We start from the raw sequence: 21,508 nt of genomic DNA, 5'->3' as shown, positions 1-21,508 counted from the left end.
GGTGGTAACCCAGGTTCGAATCCTGGTCACGGCAGTCATTTTTAAGCCTTTTGTGGTGCAAAATACTAGTCCTCCAAAAAAATCGATAGCAGAAAGGGTATTTGTAAAGTGTCCCAGGTAGCCGTGATCGTCTAGTGGTTAGGACCCCACGTTGTGGCCGTGGTAACCCAGGTTCGAATCCTGGTTACGGCAGTCATTTTTAAGCCTTTTGTGGTGCAAAATACTAGTCCTCCGAAAAAATCGATAGCATGAAAGGGTATTTGTAATGTGTCCCAGGTAGCCGTGATCGTCTAGTGGTTAGGACCCCACGTTGTGGCCGTGGTAACCCAGGTTCGAATCCTGGTCACGGCAGTCATTTTTAAGCCTTTTGTGGTGCAAAATACTAGTCCTCTAAAAAAAATCGATAGCAAGAAAGGGTGTTTGTAACGTGTCCCAGGTAGCCGTGATCGTCTAGTGGTTAGGACCCCACGTTGTGGCCGTGGTAACCCAGGTTCGAATCCTGGTCACGGCAGTCATTTTTAAGCCTTTTGTGGTGCAAAATACTAGTCCTCTAAAAAAAATCGATAGCAAGAAAGGGTGTTTGTAACGTGTCCCAGGTAGCCGTGATCGTCTAGTGGTTAGGACCCCACGTTGTGGCCGTGGTAACCCAGGTTCGAATCCTGGTCACGGCAGTCATTTTTAGCCTTTTGTGGTGCAAAATACTAGTCCTCCAAAAAATCGATAGCATGAAAGGGTGTTTGTAACGTGTCCCAGGTAGCCGTGATCGTCTAGTGGTTAGGACCCCACGTTGTGGCCGTGGTAACCCAGGTTCGAATCCTGGTCACGGCAGTCATTTTTAAGCCTTTTGTGGTGCAAAATACTAGTCCTCTAAAAAATCGATAGCATGAAAGGGTATTTGTAACGTGTCCCAGGTAGCCGTGATCGTCTAGTGGTTAGGACCCCACGTTGTGGCCGTGGTAACCCAGGTTCGAATCCTGGTCACGGCAGTCATTTTTAAGCCTTTTGTGGTGCAAAATACTAGTCCTCTAAAAAAATCGATAGCAAGAAAGGGTATTTGTAACGTGTCCCAGGTAGCCGTGATCGTCTAGTGGTTAGGACCCCACGTTGTGGCCGTGGTAACCCAGGTTCGAATCCTGGTCACGGCAGTCATTTTTAAGCCTTTTGTGGTGCAAAATACTAGTCCTCCGAAAAAATCGATAGCATGAAAGGGTGTTTGTAATGTGTCCCAGGTAGCCGTGATCGTCTAGTGGTTAGGACCCCACGTTGTGGCCGTGGTAACCCAGGTTCGAATCCTGGTCGGCAGTCATTTTTAAGCCTTTTGTGGTGCAAAATACTAGTCCTCCGAAAAAATCAATAGCATGAAAGGGTATTTGTAACGTGTCCCAGGTAGCCGTGATCGTCTAGTGGTTAGGACCCCACGTTGTGGCCGTGGTAACCCAGGTTCGAATCCTGGTCACGGCAGTCATTTTTAAGCCTTTTGTGGTGCAAAATACTAGTCCTCTAAAAAACATCGATAGCATGAAAGGGTGTTTGTAACGTGTCCCAGGTAGCCGTGATCGTCTAGTGGTTAGGACCCCACGTATGGCCGTGGTAATCCAGGTTCGAATCCTGGTTACGGCAGTCATTTTTAAGCCTTTTGTGATGCAAAATACTAGTCCTCCGAAAAAATCGATAGCATGAAAGGGTATTTCTAATGTGTCCCAGGTAGCCGTGATCGTCTAGTGGTTAGGACCCCACGTTGTGGCCGTGGTAACCCAGGTTCGAATCCTGGTCACGGCAGTCATTTTTAAGCCTTTTGTGGTGCAAAATACTAGTCCTCCGAAAAAATCGATAGCATGAAATGGTATTTGTAACGTGTCCCAAGTAGCCGTGATCGTCTAGTGGTTAGGACCCCACGTTGTGGCCGTGGTAACCCAGGTTCGAATCCTGGTCACGGCAGTCATTTTTAAGCCTTTTATGGTACAAAATACTAGTCCTCCAAAGAAATCGATAGCGTGAAAGGGTGTTATAACATGTCCCAGGTAGCCGTGATCGTCTAGTGGTTAGGACCCAATGTTGTGGCCGTGGTAACCCAGGTTCGAATCCTGGTCACGGCAGTCATTTTTAAGCATTTATGGTACAAAATACTAGTCCTCCAAAAAAATCGATAGCATGAAAGGGTATTTGTAACGTGTCCCAGGTAGCCGTGATCGTCTAGTGGTTAGGGCACCACGTTGTGGCCGTGGTAACCCAGGGTCGAATCCTGGTCACCGCGATCATTTTTAGGCTTTTTATGGTACAAAATACTAGTCCTACGAAAAAATCGATATCGTGAAAGTTTGTATATAACGTGTCCCAGGTAGCCGTGATCGTCTGGTGGTTAGGACCCCACGTTGTGGCCCTAGGTTCGTATAATATTATTCAATCTGAGTTGAATATTTGTGTTAACGTGAGATGCCGTACTATCATGTGTATTTTGTACTTTTATATATGTTTAACATTTTGGTTTATTTGTGTGAATCAAATAAATTCTTATTATAGTTTCTTATGAATTCCAAATCTATCATTTGTTGCATATAATATCTATATTGCCTTACAAAGATTTTAAATATAATTTAAGTAATAGTAATACAGAATATTATATGCAGATACCAATCAGAATATATTATACATTAAAATGATTAGAGTGAACCTGATCGTGTTAACTTTAAATTAATTCAAAGTTACTCTTGTGCAGTTAATGAATTTTGAAACTGTTTCGGTCAGGAAGTTGTTTACTTCTTCTCTTTGTTCAAGTTCAAATTTAGTTAACTAGTTACTAACAATGTCCATTTTATGCATAAAAATTTATTTGTTTTACTTTTCTTTATGCTAAATGGACTGAATTACACTACGTTTATGATCACAGAAATAGAAAATATGTTATAGTGATTAGTAAAATTTTATTAGCTCTAAAAAATCTAATTTATTATAATTATCAGTAAAATTAATTAATTAGCAGTAGATTGAGAATGCTATTTTATTGTCATTTCAGCTGCTGTTGTCATTGCATTTTTCCTCTGTTGGATGCCTTTTCATGCTCAACGTGTATTCTTCATTCATGGAAAAGACTGGGAATATTTTAAGGTAAAAATATATACATTTTTATGTCTTCATATTTTTTTTCATATTTTTATTTATTATCAGAAAGTTCTAGCGATATTGCAAATATTTGCTTTTTTATTGATAAATTTTGATATTTCAATATATTTAAAAAAAACTATCACAATCGTTTTGAAATGTATTTTACACAAACTGCATTATTGTATTAAAAATTGAATGTATAATATTGATGGAAGATAATATAGTGAGTGCAACTAATGAACGTTTCATGTTTATTTAATGCAACGAAAATATTTTAGATTACCAAACAACTTCAGTGAAGAGATATTCCCTGTCAAGTAGCAAAATATATATAAAACAAAATTATAATTTATCTATTATTTTTTTGTTAATCTAAAACTGGTATTCACAAATGCATACAAAATTTCACGATGGACACTTAAAAATTATTAACGTTTCATAGCCTCCTGATTTGGCATACCTTAGATGCGGATACAATTTTTAGTCGACAAATCCGAAAACACAGATTAACCGATTTGAATAATTCAAAAAGTATTTGACTCATATTGATAAAGGACAGCAACTTTACATAAAAAAGTAAAAATAAATGCCATTTGGCGGTCAAAATTGATCATTAGACAAATGTTATCAAATTATTGGATATTTTATAGAGATTTTAATAATATAATATATATATTTTGTTTTCGCGCCTTGATATTTTGTTCTAAAATAGCTACGCAGAGTGATTCTTTTGAAACTGAAAAAAATAAAATAAAATAAACAAAATCAATTTTTTCAAAAAAGTCCAATTATCTAAAAAAATTCAAAATTAAGAAAAATCTAACGTTTTCAAAGTTTTCAAAAAATTTTAAAACTTTAAAAAAATAAATTACGCTACTGAATGTTCCTGCAATTTGCCTTAAGGCACCACTACTAGTCAATCGTGGTGTGATAGAATTTAATGAAAATTTCAGTTTGCATTGAACACTCGTACAGTTTACATTGTACCTTTAGTCAATCAGGTATTGTGTGCGCCACGTTTTTGTAAACAAATATTTTATCAGTTATTAGTGAAATTATATAGTGAAAGCAGACAATTATATAGTGAAGTTTTATATAGCAATTAAACGCAAAGGCACATTTATTTACGTCCTTCTTTTTTTAAATTGTTAATTAAGGATAATTGGTTATATGCAAAATATACCGCACAAATTACCATTGCCGGTAATTGAAGTTGACTGCTGAACTAAATTGCAGTACCTATATTGAACAACATCTCACGTCCAACAAAATATCAATAAAGATCTTAGATCTTATATCTTGTAGGCCTTTTCTATTGAGGTGTTCGTTTAGTGCATGAACCTTGTCGATATGTTAAATTTTATCAAAAACGTAAAATTAAATTGCCAAAAAAAATTTCAACCGGTAATTACAAGAAATTATGGCTGCGAATCTCTACCAAAAACTAATCAGGTCAATTTCTAAACAATAACTTTCAAACGGTTTTTTAATTTTCAAAATCAATTCAGAATTGTGAGCTGAAACATGAATTAATTTTTTTTTTATTTTTCTGCTATTAACAAAGAAACGGTTTGGCCAATTGTTGCGCAAAACTAAGAAACAATAGTACTCATCGAGATATATCGAATGGCTTTTAAATTTTTGAATTTGGTCCAGCAGTTTTTGAGAAAACGTTGTTTTTAGGTAAAAAATCTGTTCACACACACATACTTTTCTCAAATTTGGTCTCATTCGATTCAGAATGGCTTGAAACATCAAGAAAACATAAAATTAGCGAATTGGATTTTTTGATGAAAACAAACTTTTCCTTCGAGAAGTTAATAAATTAAAATATGGAACTCCATTTAATTACAATTTTACCATTACAGGAAATAAACGAGTGGCTATTCTCCGTGGCCGGTTGGTTGTATTACATTTCTAGTACAGTGAATCCAATACTTTATAACATCATGTCAAACCGATATCGAGTGGCATTTCGCGAAACATTGTGTGGAGGCATTGGACGCTCTCGCCGAGGACGAGGAGTCGCCAATCCATCCGCAGGTGAGTTAGATCAGTTAATAAATTTTGAAAAAAAATGTGCAGGAACTACAGCTTTGGTTAAATTGGTTTATCCAAAACTCATTTGGAGGTTTACATCAACCGCTATAAAATAATTGACTGGGATCTTTATTATAGGATTGTGAAAATAATATATGTGAAATAAATTAAAATATATATTCGGGGCTATTCATTATAAACAAGTCTTGTCATATATTCTTACGTGTTATTTGTCCATGAGAAGGTTGGGTATTCAATAGTATATCCCTTCTTGGCTAAACTAAGACTTGTATCTTATTAGTTTTGTTTGTTTATTGCAAATTGCTGGAACTTCCCGTAACAAAAATTTTTTTTTTTTAAATATTAACATTTTTGAATAAAATTTACTCTGAAAAAATTAGATTTTTGAGAACTATAAATTTTTGACAAAAAATTACTTTTTTTGAAAAAAAAAAGACTTTTTGAAGAAAAATTTATTTTGAAAATTCTGAACTTTTTTTCAAAGCAATCGTACTACTTTAACTGCATAGAGCGAAATATCGAAGCGCGTAAGAGCCGCGTCGCCGTCTAACGGATAAACATTGGTACGCAACCCATAGGAATGTAAATAAAATTTATACTTATTGTTAAAATCTCTATAAAATATCTGATAATTTGATGTGCATACGTCTAATGATCATTTTTGACCGCCAAATGGCATTTTTTTTTTACTTTTTTACTAGATCTCCGAAACCGATTAGTTCTTCATCTTGTTAATACAAGTAAAATGTTTTTTGAATTATTCAAATCGGACGCTCCGTTCTCTTAAAACCTGAGTTACCGTTTTTGGCACTTTTTGCCCCATATCTTTGGAACGGCTAGACCTGCTTCCGCCAAAAACTAATCAGCACGTCTCCCTATCAATACGAATCGAATGCTTTTCTTATTATTATTCAAATCGCTTCATCCGTGTTCCCGAAATCGTCGACGAAAATTTGTATCCGAACCATACACATACACGCACACACACATACACACACACATACACACACACATACACACACATACACACATACACACATACACACAACCACACCTACCGGGCACGTCCCCAGGTGGCGATAAAAGGGGGGTACCTAAAGATCGTAAGATCGGCGGATTGGGGCGAAATAAAATAGCCCTCGCGGACCAAATATGGCATCGGAGCTGAGGAGCAACAGCCACCGTCCGTGTATCGCGGAAAAATTAAAAACTCCCTTTTGGTTGGTCACACCATCTGACCTAGGGTCACATACGGAAGCGGATGAGGGGACACTGCTCGAAAGAGATGTGTGGATGATCCATATAGCGCACCGTACGTGGAAAACTCCCGGCATCAACGTGCCGCACCCACGGGAGCAAGAGGATGCCAATGAAGGAAGAAGGTGCACGGCCGGAGCGGATGTTTTTTTTCCCACTCCAATGGTCACAAGCTCTTACAGTAATGGAGGTAGCTGTAGGGGTGATCACCCCTCCACTTCCCAAGGCACCGCGTTCGGAGACGACCTTTTGCTCTGGAGGACTATTTAAATAGCATGGATAACTATGAAAACCCAAAAAAACAAGAGACAGGTGACGTAATTATGGACGTCGAGCACGATGCGGCAAAAGCCGCTATAGTAAAAGGAGGCAAGAAGGTTCCCGGAAATCTTCACCGTGACAGAGTAAACTCTGCACCATCGATTAGATGTCGTCAAACGCCGATGGAGAGACTTGGCTCCAAAATTGACGAGCTAGCGGAGTATGTGAAAGATAGAAATAATGTTCACAGCAGAATAAAGGAGCTAATTAGGTCGATTGATACAGCATACAGCCTGGCATTGAAAGAATATACGGCAACCCCCAAAGCTCTCGAAATGACAGTGCAAACTACACAGACCTCTCCCGAGAAAACTATTAAACCGGGTGTAACTCAGACGCCAACTCCTAAGACCCAGGAGCAAAACACAAACAAAAGGTTGCTATCTTCACTTAGTCCCACCTCTGACGCGGAAACACATCCGCCTAAAAAATCGGCTGTAGAAAATAACTGGACGAAAGTGGTTCGACGAAGTTCGAAGAAGAAAGGAGCCCGAGATCCGAAAGAAACCTTGGAGGAAACCGAGAAACCGGAAACCAGAAAAATCGAAGCAAATGATAGTGCTGAGCACAGAAACAACCATCATAGGACAACTCGGAGGAAACATAGAACCAAGGCTGTTCTGGTTCAACCAGCTGAAGGACGAACGTACGCTGACATCCTTAAGGAGATCAAGGAAAAAGTAAACCCGATAGAGACTGGCGTGGACATAAAGTCCATCAAACAGACAAGAAATGGAGGTGTATTACTGGAAATGAGTCCCAAGTCCGAAGATAGTGCAGCCTTTGCAGCTGCGATAAGGGCAGCAACTGAAAACATAGGAACAGTGAAATCACTGACGCCGCTGACGACGATAGAGATTCTTGACCTTGATGGTGTCTCTACCGAAAATGACGTCCGCAAAGCACTCATTCGGGACTTTACGACAAAGCTGGAAATACGACGAGTGAACTTGACCAAAGTCACATCAAGAGGACAACGAGCGGCCTTTTGTGAGATAGACGAGGCTAATGCAATCAAAGCCCTAAATGGGGCCCGCATAAGAATTGGGTGGGTTAACTGTCGCATTCGCCCAGTTGTTAAAGTAGCCCGCTGCTTTAGATGCCTCGGTTTCGGACACCAAACGCATAAATGCGGGGGACCAGACAGAAGCAAGTGTTGCTACAAATGCGGCGGGGAAAATCACAAGTCTGTAGACTGCGCAGAAAAGCCAAAATGCTTTCTATGTACAGTAGACAAAGAAGATCGAAACAGCGGGAGCCATGTCGCCGGATCCGGTACCTGTAAAGCATTCCGTGTAGCACTTGCCGAAGCCACGAGAGAACAGAAATGACGCGATTTCTACAAGGTAATCTGAACAGATGTGCCTTGGCGCAGAATCTACTGCGCCAACGTATTTTTGAAGATAAGATCGATATCTGCCTTATCTGCGAGCAATATATGAATATTCAGAATAAATGGTTCGCAGATAAATCTGGCACGGCAGCAATATGGATCACAAACTCAAAGAAGATCACCATCAATGACAACGGAAGCGGCGAGGGTTTCGTCTGGATCAAGACTCCCACGACCTACTGTGTAAGCGTCTATCTCTCACCAAATGAAGGGATTAGCGTATTTCGCCAGAAAATGGCAAGCATAGAAGACACTCTCGGCAAATTTGACGGGGAAGTCATTGTAGCTGGTGATTTCAACGCGAAATCGGCAGAATGGGGGGCCGAATACTCGGACACTAGAGGAAATGACGTGGCAGACTTTGCTGCAAGATTAGACCTTACTGTGTTAAATACTGGAAGTATTACAACCTTTAGAAGACCAGGGTATCAGGAATCTATTCTCGACATTACGTTTGCCACTCCAAGGACGGCGAACATGATTGGAGACTGGACTGTATCTGAAGAGTATAGTGGCAGTGATCACCAACATGTGACATTTAGTATTGGATCCGGTCCGACTCGACCAAGCAACTTTTGCAAACGAAGGTGGAATGCCAAGAAGCTTGACCAGGAAGCGTTGCGAGCAGCCCTCGAGCAAAACGCATCTACTCTCCAAGCTTATCCAAAACCAAGTACCCGCAGAGAAACGGAAGAAACGGTTCTTAAAACTATGAACGCTATTGTCACCTCATGTAACGCCTCTATGCCACGACCAAAAAATCAGCGTGTGCACAGTCCAGCATATTGGTGGTCATCAGAGATAGCAGAACTACGGAAAAGATGCCACGCATTACGTCGCCGCGCCACAAGAGCTGCAAAACGCTCCCCCTACCAAGATTTGTATACAACGAGTACAAACAGGCAAAAAAAAGCCTAATTAAGCCATAAAAGCAGCTAAAGCTGGATTGTGGAAGGAAATCTGCAATGACCTTGACAAGGATCTCTGGGGCAAAGCCTATCAAATCGTTACAAAACGACTTGGTAGAGCTTTACCAGAAGCTCCAAAATCTCCTGCTCTGATGAATTCTATCGTAGCGGAACTATTCCCTAAACATCCGCCACGGAAAAGGAGACAATACGTGGAAAACAGTGAAACTACGCCCTTCACTGTCAAGGAACTCCAAGACGCGGCGAAAACCATAAAAATTGGCAAAGCACCAGGCCCTGATGGCATCCCAGCCTCAGTGATCAAGAATGTAGCCTTGGAATTTCCGTATATTCTTCTGAACGCCTACAATGCCTGTCTGGCGACCGGCACCTTTCCTACGGTTTGGAAGCGGCAAAGATTGGTCCTAATAGACAAAGGTAAGGGAACCCCTGTAACGCCATCGTCGTTTCGACCACTCTGCATGTTAGACATCGCCGGCAAACTGCTTGAGAAACTTATTCAATGCAGATTGCGCAACGACATTGAATGCGCCGGAGGTTTTGCTAAGAACCAACACGGATTTCAAAAAGGACGATCGACGATCGGCGCGATTAGGAAGGTAACGGAAACAGCAAGAGAAGCATGGCGTGGTAGTCTTAAAGCTCGTAAAGTGTGTCTCCTTCTCACATTCGACGTTAAAAACGCGTTTAACAGTGCGAATTGGGAGGATATTTTACACGCCCTAGAGCATAATTTTGACGTAAAGCCAGAAAATCTAGGATTAATAGACGACTACCTCGATGGGAGAAAGTTGATAGTGGAAACGACGGAAGGTCATCAAGAACACGAGGTTACAGCTGGGGTACCTCAAGGCTCAATCTTAGGAGCCGATTTGTGGAACGCTGTCTACAACGAGCTCCTGGAGATCCCCTTGCCGAAGCAGGTGGAACTCACGGGCTTTGCGGACGACGTCGCAGCCACAATCGTAGTGGACAGCATTGAGGAGGCTGAACTACTCGTTCGAGAGACCGTCGACACCATAGAGACCTGGCTTGAGCAACACCACCTAAAACTCGCCAAACAAAAAACGGAGATGGTTGTCTTGACCCGACAAAAATGGTTTCCAAAACCATTCACCGTAGACGTGGGAGAGACAACTTTGACGTCGACAAGGGCCTTGCGCTACCTGGGAGTAATGATAGATGAGAAGCTATCCTTCCGTGAACATCTCGATAGTGCATGCATAAAAGCTAGCAAGACAGTATCCAACCTGTCAAGGATTATGGCTAACTGCATGGGACCACGAACCCGAAAGCGACGAGTCTTGCTTGAGGTAGTCCATTCTGTATTGCTATACGGAGCGGAAATATGGGCGGATATCCTCAAGCAAAAGACTTATCGGCGCAAAATAGCGGCAGTGCAACGACGAGGAGCTCTGAGAGTTACCTGTGCCTATCGCACGGTCTCAGAAGCAGCCGTACTGGTAATAGCAGGAGCCACACCGATTGACTTGCTAGCTTTCGAGAGAGCAAAACTCTACGACGCTAAATTAGGTGGCGAAAATTCCACAGAAACAAGGTCGAGAATTAAAAATGAAACGTTACAAGAGTGGCAAGATCGGTGGACGTCAGGAGAGACGGGCAGATGGACGGCGCGCCTGATCCCAAACATTAGCGCCTGGCTCTCTCGAAAATACGGCGACACAGATTTCTTTCTGACCCAGCTACTGACAGGACATGGACAGTTTAATGCGTATCTTTTTAAGATGGGCCTGCATAGCACGCCAATGTGCAAATACTGTCCAGAAAAAATCGACGACGCTGAGCACACGTTTTTTGAATGTGCTCGGTGGAAGGAATATCGCAACAACGCCGAGAACATTATAGGCACCAGGCTCACCCCCTCAAGTCTTGTGACCTATATGATGAAACAAGAAGAAAACTGGTCAGCTGTAGCAGCTTATGCACAGCATCTTTTGAAGGCTAAAACCGGAGAAAGGGACCAGTAGTCGTAAACAGGCGTCGCAAGGCGCAGCACGGACTGGATTGATGTAATGCTAACGCGGTTCCAATCCAGTCCTCTCCGTACCATCTGCGGGGAGAGGGGAGAGGAGTGTTTTTTTTTAGTGGGTAAAATCTCCACACTACTGTCCGTCGTTGTCCGCTGTAGGATGGACAGTGGAGTATCAACGATGGCGGTGTCTTATGAAGATTTTTTTTCGCACCTCTATAAAAAAAAAAAAAAAAAAAAAAAAAAAAAACATACATACATACATACATACACACACACACACACACACACACACACACATACATCCATTTTTTCTAAGGTATGCCAAAATGTTCAGAAACCTCTGAAACGTAAAGATATATAAACATTTTCATTTTCGATTTTTTTGCGATTACTATAACTTGCCCTACGGGAAGTTAAAAACTATGGATTTTATAAATTAATTATATAATTTTACGCTTTTATATATTTTTATTTAAAAAAACTTTACCACACACGTGCAATTCAATTTACAAGCAAATTGCACGCTATCGCCTATTTCGTGTAATTTCATACATTTTATTTATTTTAGCCAAGTCATTATACATTTATAAACAAACACATATAAATATATATTATATGTCTAATCATTTTTGTGCAAGGTGCATCCTGAACAATCCTGAAGAAAATGCAAAAACCTATAAAACGTATTTATAATATAAACTTCGGTTGTTTGTTTGTTATAAAAAGTAAATATATTATACAGGCGTGTAATTATATATCGCCAAGAAACAAGACGATGGCGAAAAAATAAAAGAAAAAAATTCTATATATTATATATATACATATGAAGACTGCAGATTGAAGACGAATAAGAAGACGGTTAATAAACAAACATATCATTATTCCGTTAAGAGATTCTTAATAAAAAAGACAGGTGCTGCATTTTATTTTTGGAGATTTTTGAAACGGGGGTTGGATATGAATTTAGTTCACTTAATTTTTTTTTGGTAATTAAAATATATGTTTCTTGGAAATTTTATTACATATAATACTGAGTATATATTTTAATATATTATAACAATATAAAGCAACATACAAAAAATGTAACCAATGTTTATTTGATCCCACGATTTTAAATTCAAACTTCATAAATTTTTTGTACAAAATTTTGTTCCGAGTAATAGTTTTATTACAAGTTTATAGTACATTTTAGTGCCCTTTCAATAATTTATAATGGTTTAACAAATTTATAGTATATTATAGTATATTATATCTTATAATACTATGATTATATTCAAATATAATTTATAACAATATAAAAACAAAAATGAAAAAATGTTACCACAGTTTCTTTGGCTACGTGTATATGAAAATTTTCATCACAACTTCCAAATTCAAACTTGTAGCGACTTTTAAAATTAAATTTGGTTTGAAAAGATATTAAATAATTTATATAACAATATAGGTAATTTTATTAGCTTTCTCGACATATATCACAATTGATATGTGTTCAGGTAAACTTTAACAATTTAAAAACAAATTTGAAAAAAATGGCGGCCAAAGCTCAATTATTTTATTTTGTTGGTTTCGTAGTTTTTATAATTTTGTTATTCAGACAAGTTTTATTATATCATTTTAAATAATCGATAACTTTCCAATAACCACTTTGGTCGATAATAAACAAAAAATCTAGACCTTTACCCAACGTCTTTTCCCTGACTGGATTCCTTATTTCCAGCCTATACTCACTACTTGTTCCTTTCCTTCTAATTAGTCTTTTTATGGAGCAATAAAATTTAATCGTTAGATTCTAATGAGTCGCCATCGTAGATAATTAATTAATTCGACGATCGATAGAATTCCTAATCGTTGTCGATGGGATTATTCGAATTCGAATTGGAATTGAAATTGAAATTAAGTGACCCCTAGAGTAGTGATTATTGAGCTACTGGTTTAATGGTAAACAAGAAATGGTCAGAGAAAAATTGATATTTGAAAGATGCATTTTTTTCTGATGCCAAACTTTTCTGGTATCAGGTGTATAATTTTGTTCTACATGTTGAACTTTTTAGGCAGAAAACTTTAAAATTTGCTTGCCCAGTACCTAAAGCTTTACAGAAAGACTCAGTTTGCTCATCAGTAAGGAGTAGAGTTCCTTTTCACCAACTGGGATATTTTGACCTAAATCTCCTGAATAATTTTGAATTAAATCCAAATCCAAATAAGTCCTCGCCTTATACCATACTCAAATTTCCAATTAACAGTTTGATTTGGTGCAAAATAGAAAATCCTGATATTGAGATACTTTCTTCTTCATGATGACAGTACTATCAGATTTTTTATTTGGTCTTTTGAGTTATTGGATAGTGGATACTGTGTAAAATTTTAGCACCATGGGCCCAAATTCACTTTGCCATATTTGGTCGTTAACTTCTCTATTATCCTTTAACAAAATCATTCAGGATAGTATTTAACCAACCAAGTAAGAAATGAGTCCTTCTGATCATCCAAGTTTCTGATTTTTCTAAAGTTATTTAGGGGTCACCTAATTTACCAAACGTAATATTGTAGAAATTCCTGCAATCAGTCGTTTGCAGTCCTGGATAATCATTGGTTGATTCCAAATCCAATACTACATCTAGGGCTAGGGTTTATACAAAAACCGACATTTCAGAAAACCGGTTTTCGAATTTTAATTCGAACCAGTCAAGATTCAAAACGCTTTCATCTATCTTTTATATTTGGCTATGACTTATATTTGACTTTTTCGCTAAAAAAACGGTTTTCGAATTCCCTAATTTTCGACCGGTTTTTGAAAACCGACAAACCCTAACTACATCTCTATATTATGTAAAAAATCTTCCATCCTTATTTTTAAAGTATTTTTTTTCGTCGACAGTTTTTTTCTGTTTTGAGCACTGTTGTTTAGTTTACGATACCTGAATATAATTTTATACAAGAATTATCCTAAATTTCCTGAATTAGTTTGATTTGCTGCAAAAGAGAATTCTGATATTGAAATACCTGTTTTGAGCACTGTTGTTTAGTTTACGATACCTGAATATAATTTTATACTAGAATTATCCTAAATTTCCTTAATTAGTTCGATTTGCTGCAAAAGAGAGAATCCTGATATTGAAATACCTGTTTTGTGCACTGTTGTTTAGTTTACGATACCTGAATATAATTTAATACCAAAATTATCCTAAATTTCCTTAATTAGTTTGATTTGCTGCAAAATAGGGAATCCTGATATTGAAATACCTTTTTCTTTATGATGACAATACTATCTGATTTTTAATTAGTCTTTTATATCAATGGGCAGTATATACTATTTTTGCACTCTAGTTCCACATTTCTAGTTTTTTTTTCAATTTTCATTTTTTTCCCAAAAATCATACAGGTTTTTAGCCTACCTCATCGTTCAAGTCTCTTAAAAATAAAATTATTTATTTATTTGTTATTTTTATTAAAACCAGTTTCCTCGACAGTAGAGTCCTTTTTCTGAAAATTCTTGGTTAAGGTTAACCATTGGTTAATCCTAAATCCACACAAGACCTTACCTTATACAATACCCTAATTTTCAATTGCAAGTTCTTTGACTTGATTCCAATAGAAATTAATGACATTGGGATATGTTCTTCTTCCTGATGATACCTAATTTATTATTTTGTATTCAATCAATAGGCAGTATATAATATTTTGGTACTATGTTCAAAATATTTTGCAAATTGGCAGTCCCAACAAACCTATTGCCTAATTTCTGTAATATTTTGGTACTATGTTCAAAATATTTTGCAAATTTGCAGTCCAAACAAACCTATTGCCCAATTTCTGGTCTTTTCTAATCATTACCCAATTTTGCCCAAAAAATCATCCAGGTTTTAAACTTCACTCATCCCCCAAGTCTCTGGTAAATGCAAACCAAGAAAAATTGATTTTAACCAAAATCAGTTTGCTCGATAGTAGAATCCTTTTCCCAAACCTTAAATCAACTTTGTTGCATAATTACTCATTTATTCCCAATTAAGAAAAAATGCCTATCCTAATACAATACCTTAATTACAATCGGTGCCCTTTTATCTCTCGATCCTTTCATTTACTGACCCTTTTGTTCCCACATCATGGAAAAAACCCATAAAAATGTGAACAGGTTGAGCTTTAACCGTTCGGTTGAGGTCAATTCAACCCTTTATTTCGGAATTCAAATTCTTTTTAATTACGTGATCAAAAAGCGCGCCCTTTTACTAGAATAGACTTTTATTATATTGTTTTTTTCTGTAACGAACTTGATGAGCAAATTAAAAACTATGAAAAGTAAATATGTACTTTGAGAAGCAGTGAAGGTAAAGGATAATAATAGATAATAAAAAAGAGTGCGCGTAAGGTTCACACGCGATTGAAGTAAAACTTATTTGCTACTGTACAAGATGGTGTTTAAGTAAAAACAAATACATCATATAACAATTTTGAATAATGTTTCTTAGTAATATGGTAATATGTATATTAGTGAATACTTTTATATTGGTAAAAAATATAAATTGTATTTTTAAGCAAAATTTATTTTTATTTTCTTAGTTCAACAATACCTATTTTGAATTTAAATTATTTAATAAACTGCGAAACTTGTACTCGTGGCTGCAAAAATTAAATGTTGAGGTATGTCACTTATTTCTTTTATTTGCCATAATACCAAGTTTATACAGTACCCGAATGAAAATTCTGCTAACTATTATCATATAACATGTATTCTTATAAGATACCTATACCATATTCACGTATGCCTAAACCTTAAATTCTATGTGTTACGCCTTTTAACTAACTATATAGTACGCCTAATACGCCTAATACGCCTACAACCCTATATACATAATACGCCCAATATTATCTCTTATCTTACACCTATAATGTTTTTTAAACGCTAATTTTTCCGAACCCTACCGAGAATCGAACCCGGGCCTTCTGCGTGGAAGGCAGCGATCTTAACCACTAGACCACCGTACCGCTAAGATTGGTCGTCTTTTTTCGCGTGTCGTCGCGTCACCTTAGTATTAGTATTAATTACTTAATTAATAGGTAAAGGAAGAACCGCGGAAGAACAATGCGTCTCTTAATATATTATTTGTGGGGGACCCAATAGAGTAGTGGTTAAGACTGTGGACTGCTACGCGGTGGTCCCGGGTTCGAATCCCGGTGTGGGCGATAGACGATAGAGTATAGGGTAGAGACTAGAGGCAATAGATAGTTGATAAGAGTAAAAAAATATAGTATAGGGTAGAGATAATAGATAAGCGTAAGATATAGCGTGTAAATGGTAGAATGTAAGGTTTGTAAGGGGCAAAAAGATATGTAGGATGTATGTTATATATAATAGGTCAATAGCAAATATTGATGAAGCGGTATTAGATTTATATATAAATGTAGGAACTGATAGTCTTAGGTATCGTACGGTATGATTAGATAGGTAATAATTAGATTTAAGTCCTTTAACGTATTGTAATAGGTCCTGGATACTTTTATATAAAAAAGAGTACGCGTAAAATTCATACGCGATTGAAGTAAAACTTATTTGCTACTATATAAGATGGCATTTAAGTAAATATAAATACATCATATAACAATTTTGAATAATGTTTATTAGTAATATGGTAACACTCGTGATGCTCATATTTATTAGTGTCATTCATTATACACATTTATATAATGTGTATAAGTATGGCTTTATATTCTTCAAATATGACATGATCGGTTTGTCATTGTAATTAGCATTTAGAAATGACAATTCATTAGAGAAATGAAGTAATTGCTGATTAATGAATTCTATATTTGTTCACATGCCTAAACAAATGTTGTTTTCACAATTTCATTCATCATCATATAATATTTGTGCTTGAAGAACTTCATGTAATTAAAATTAACATACATTAATTGACTGCTTGTATTTTTTTTTACTTTTTCGCTGGCGATATAATTTCATTCTATGAACAGCTGTAATATCTGTTTGGCCTAAAAATATTTTCCATTTTAATGACTTCAAAGATTTACAGAAACAACAAATAATATAGAAATAATTTCTAATCAATAAACTTGCGTTTAGTACAATTTTAAAATATTTATTTATGTATCTATGTCGATTTCCTTGTAGATATCGGTACGCATACAACGGCAGATCTCTATTCACATACGCGACGACTAATCACAATCGACCCGTATAGAAATGATATCATCGAGAGCGAATGACGAGTTATTGGCACTCGACTCTTATCTTATCGGCCGTAACGCACTTCCATTGCATTTGTACGGATTTACACCTTAATTGCGCCTAAAGAAGTTTTACTTCAAAAGTAGAAGGATAATAATGATTTATCAAATCAAGGTCGGTAGAGTCACTTTTTTAGGAATTTATTAAACTTTTTTGTAATTATGGAATTTTGCTTAGTGATATAGTCGATGGTCTAAACCGAAATTCTAAAATATTAAATTATAAATTAAATGATTTTTGCAGTTTTGTCTAACTGCTGAATATAATAAAGATGCAAAGGTACTCTACTGACGAGCAAATTTATTATTAATTCATAAAATTAATAAAATGATTCAGAATTATGATTCAGAATTATGATTCTGAAGGTGGAAAGAACTCCATTGATGAACTAATTAGATTACAAACTAAATTGTTGCTCTTTCTTTAATTTTTTATCTCTAATTTTAATTTAGTGTGTGCGTTAGTAGTCCTTCCTGCCTTAACTTTTTTTTACCTTGAGTGGTTTGCTCTTTAGTAGAGCCCTCTTTTCTATTAACATGTTTATTTGCTCAGCAGTATAATTCTTTTTTCTAATATCTCTTTTTTCTAAACTAATATATTTTAATTTGACTCTCAGTAGAGTAATTTTTTCTGATGTGACACTTTACGATATAAAAAAAAAATATAAAAAGAAAGGACGATAAAATTCTCTTGGATAGACTTTACATTATCTTTCCCCATTGTGTACCCTCGTTTACTATTCCTCGGCCAGCCCTGTTATGTCTAATCGTTTATATTATAATATCGTCGGTGGTTTGTTAAAAGGGTTGTTGGAGTTAATCATCGAAGTATTAATGATATTTTAACGACGATGCGCGAACAAGAAGGCGTATTATTCTCTTATATATAGGAACGAATGAATGGACGACGATCACGAAATTTTCATATTAGCGCCGAGCCAACAGGTGATAGATACATACACACACAGGTATATATATATATATATATATATATATATATACTAGCTGACCCGGCAAGCGTTGTTTTGCTAAGTAAGGTATATTCTAAACAATTGCTAGAGAATCAAAAATATTAATACTTTAAGTGTATAGGGATGAGTTGTTTGAATGCTATATACAATAAGGTATTATAAAAACAATAAACCCCATTAGTTTGTCTATATTTCGTCAATACAATCAAACTGGAAGTTTTGTACACTTTCTATATAAAACATAGTATAATCCATCCAAGTCTTTTTTGGTCTTTCGACTTATTGATTACGTTTCAAGTTTTTCAAATTCTTTTTGGATTCTGGATTTTGTGTACAATTGCAAATAATACTACTGACCTTATACAAAATTTTCAAATTTCTGCGAGGAGAGATAGAAAATGAATTAAGTATTTTTTCTTTGACCTGCTTTTTGAAAAATTTCAAGTAACGTTCGATGAATTAAAGTAAATTTAATAAAAAAGTATATATGTAGAGCAGGGCGAGGCATAAGGTCCAATTTGACTTTGAGCAAATATAAACTATATTGTGAAAACCATAACAATTATATCACAATAAATAACACATATCAAACGAACAATTATCTGACTACGTTCAGTAAACTGTCTTCTACTTCATCATTGTAGAAATGTACTTTTTTGATGTATTTCAAAAATTTGTTATCTAGATCTTTTTACCCTACAGGCGGGGTAACTTGAAACGGACAGGTGGCAAAAAGGTTTGAAGCCTTATTATAATTTTAAAGGTATTTTACAAAATAATTATATTTTTAACTAATGCTAAAAAACTGCCAAGGGAAGAAAATACTTTTATTATAGATTTTCAAAAATTACCTTTTATCTCCCCCATTTCAAAGATTACCATTTTCAAATCAAGGTTATAGCTGGTTATACATCTTTTTTTCTCAACTTTCAAATATTGTTGTTAAACAATGCTTAATTTTACTGATTTTTGACACATCGGTGGCGGACCTTTTTAACCCCGGACCTTCATATTAGGTTGTCAAATATCTCCCTTCCGCTTTTTTGCTCTTGGTTTATAATACAAAAAGGCGGAAAGGAGATATTTGACAACCTATCATATTACTATCTATTCTTCGATAAATTCTGGGAAATTATAATTGAGAAAATGTTATTTCACAAAATGTCCATTTGATCGATACCAAATTTAGGTTCTGAATTTAAATAACATAAATAAAAAATAATATAACCTACATAATAAGTATATAATTATACAAATGAGATCTTTCAGAGAACCGTGTTTGAGAAAATTATGCCAAAAAGTGCATTTTCATATTAAAATTTCAAAAAAGTTTATATTTTGAGTCTCTAGTAACACTTGCGGCCCGTTTACTAATATTCTTGTATATAAATAAAACTACAAACAAAACTGCTTACTACAATTTAATCATAACGTAATTGAACATAATCTGTCAAAAACGTTCGACATTTGACGTATTAGCCACCGTCCATTGTTTTATTCAAATTACGCTTCTACAAAAATTTTCAAATTAAAAATGTAAAGTTACTACGCGATTTTGAAATATTATCTCACCTTTTCGACAATCTCTGGATTAGCACGAATTTTTCAAGACTAAGATCTGGCCAAATCGGTTTAGCCGTTTTCGAGTTTTACCGAATCATTTAATCGAAAGCTCCATTTTTATATATAAGATTGTGCTGATTAATTTTTGGTAAAAAATTTCAACTAAAAATGGATATCACTGCAGTTTGATACCACGAAGCGTCTAACGAGTAAATCTTGCGTTGCAAGACTAGATACTCTACAATAGCTAATTTCAATTACTTTTGCAATATATATTCTTCTTCGATTGCAAAAATTCGACTCTGAGAATTATTCCCGCGACCCAATTACGAAATATCAATTGATTTCCATTCAACAACGTATCGATACCACCGATATACCAATATACCGATTGATATCAATATCAATATCAATTCATTTCTTTTTCGTCTCGTCGTCGTCGTCGTCGTTATCTTAAATCAACAACATTTCGATGTCGCATCGACGTCCTCGTCTCCTTTCTAAATAACTGAAACACGAAATTAAAATTATGCGATCGTCCTTGAATACGCGAATTGAAATCGAAAATTGCAAATATTAGGAGGATAGATTAGACGGAGAGCTAGATAGACAGTAGGGTACTGAGGAGATAAAAAAATCCAAAGTTCTTCAAAAATGCTCTGATTTTTTTATGGGTACTAAAAATACACCTGAGGTATTGGGTCGAGGACAGGGTGTTAATTTCAAATATTACCACGTATCACCAAGAGAGGGGAAAGGGCTGAAAATTAAAAAAAAATCGATCACGTGATTAATATACACCCCCAAAGCAGAAATTACTAGAAAAATATTATACAGAATCCAAGATCAATAGAATTTAGTAAAATTATAAAAGACTTTACTGACAAGCAATGAAAATTGCTAGATTTGAATAGAACTAGTGGTATATAGTAAAAATACATTAAAATGACTTATATAAAAAAGGGTTGATTAAGAATAGTGGTAGTTAGTGGATATGTTTTTGGCGAAAGCGTGAACTTTTTTTTTGCAATTTTCTGCAAATGCTAAAAGAAATGGTTTTAGCTGATCATCTTGTAAAACTAACCAACGCTGGTCATCAACATGCTTCATCGAATGGCATTTTAATTTTTTGACAAATTGTCAAATTTTGTCACACAAACAAATACTTTTCATATGTCAAATGATTCAGAATGACTTGAGAAAACATTAGGAAATAGAATTTTCTAGAAAAAATCTAAACTTCTCTTTCAGGAAGTTAAGGGGCACAACTAGTGTAACCGCATAAAAAAAAGGTGATTTTTGGGAATTTATATTGAAAAAACTACTTTATCAATCATTTCAAAATTTTAAGAATATATTTACACATGTTTTAAGAACACATAATAAAATTTTTGAAGAAAAAAATTCAATATTTTTTAAGTTATCGTCGATCTCCAACGGCGCGAAAAAAGGCCCTTCACTGCTGCAGTGATTCCGGCCTTCTACGTGAATGAAATTTTAAAAAAAATCTCATTAAACTAGATAATATTGTCTGTAAAATGACCCACAATAAAAAAAGTCAAAAATTGACAAAATGGCGGAGTTTAAAAAAAAGTCGAATTTTACCCAAAATTTTGGTTGTTTTTGGATTGCCAAAATTCGATTTTTGATCCGCTCAAAAAATCGATAGTTCATTTTA

At 35.8% G+C, this 21,508-nt stretch overlaps 1 protein-coding gene and 11 non-coding genes across 12 annotated transcripts in view; 11 read left to right on the top strand and 1 right to left on the bottom strand.

The window, feature by feature from the left end:
• Positions 1-21,508, bottom strand: part of LOC113375928 (neuropeptides capa receptor-like) — an 80,199-nt gene that overhangs the window by 44,221 nt on the left and 14,470 nt on the right. The gene's annotated exons all lie outside the window — the stretch shown is intronic.
• On the top strand, positions 121-192 carry Trnah-gug. Its single transcript has one exon. It is a non-coding gene; the product is annotated as a tRNA-His (tRNA).
• Positions 280-351, top strand: Trnah-gug. Its single transcript has one exon. It is a non-coding gene; the product is annotated as a tRNA-His (tRNA).
• Positions 440-511, top strand: Trnah-gug. Its single transcript has one exon. It is a non-coding gene; the product is annotated as a tRNA-His (tRNA).
• On the top strand, positions 600-671 carry Trnah-gug. Its single transcript has one exon. It is a non-coding gene; the product is annotated as a tRNA-His (tRNA).
• On the top strand, positions 757-828 carry Trnah-gug. The gene has a single exon. It is a non-coding gene; the product is annotated as a tRNA-His (tRNA).
• On the top strand, positions 915-986 carry Trnah-gug. The gene has a single exon. It is a non-coding gene; the product is annotated as a tRNA-His (tRNA).
• Positions 1,074-1,145, top strand: Trnah-gug. The gene has a single exon. It is a non-coding gene; the product is annotated as a tRNA-His (tRNA).
• On the top strand, positions 1,390-1,461 carry Trnah-gug. The gene has a single exon. It is a non-coding gene; the product is annotated as a tRNA-His (tRNA).
• Positions 1,708-1,779, top strand: Trnah-gug. Its single transcript has one exon. It is a non-coding gene; the product is annotated as a tRNA-His (tRNA).
• On the top strand, positions 1,867-1,938 carry Trnah-gug. The gene has a single exon. It is a non-coding gene; the product is annotated as a tRNA-His (tRNA).
• Trnah-gug lies at positions 2,025-2,096 on the top strand. The gene has a single exon. It is a non-coding gene; the product is annotated as a tRNA-His (tRNA).

This window comes from Ctenocephalides felis, unplaced genomic scaffold, assembly GCF_003426905.1.
Source record: "Ctenocephalides felis isolate EL2017-DRISC unplaced genomic scaffold, ASM342690v1 CF-g0.4_SCAFFOLD_01886, whole genome shotgun sequence".
NCBI lineage: Eukaryota > Metazoa > Arthropoda > Insecta > Siphonaptera > Pulicidae > Ctenocephalides > Ctenocephalides felis.
Note: the sequence above shows the minus strand (reverse complement) of the source record. Positions and strands in the feature narration are given on the sequence as shown.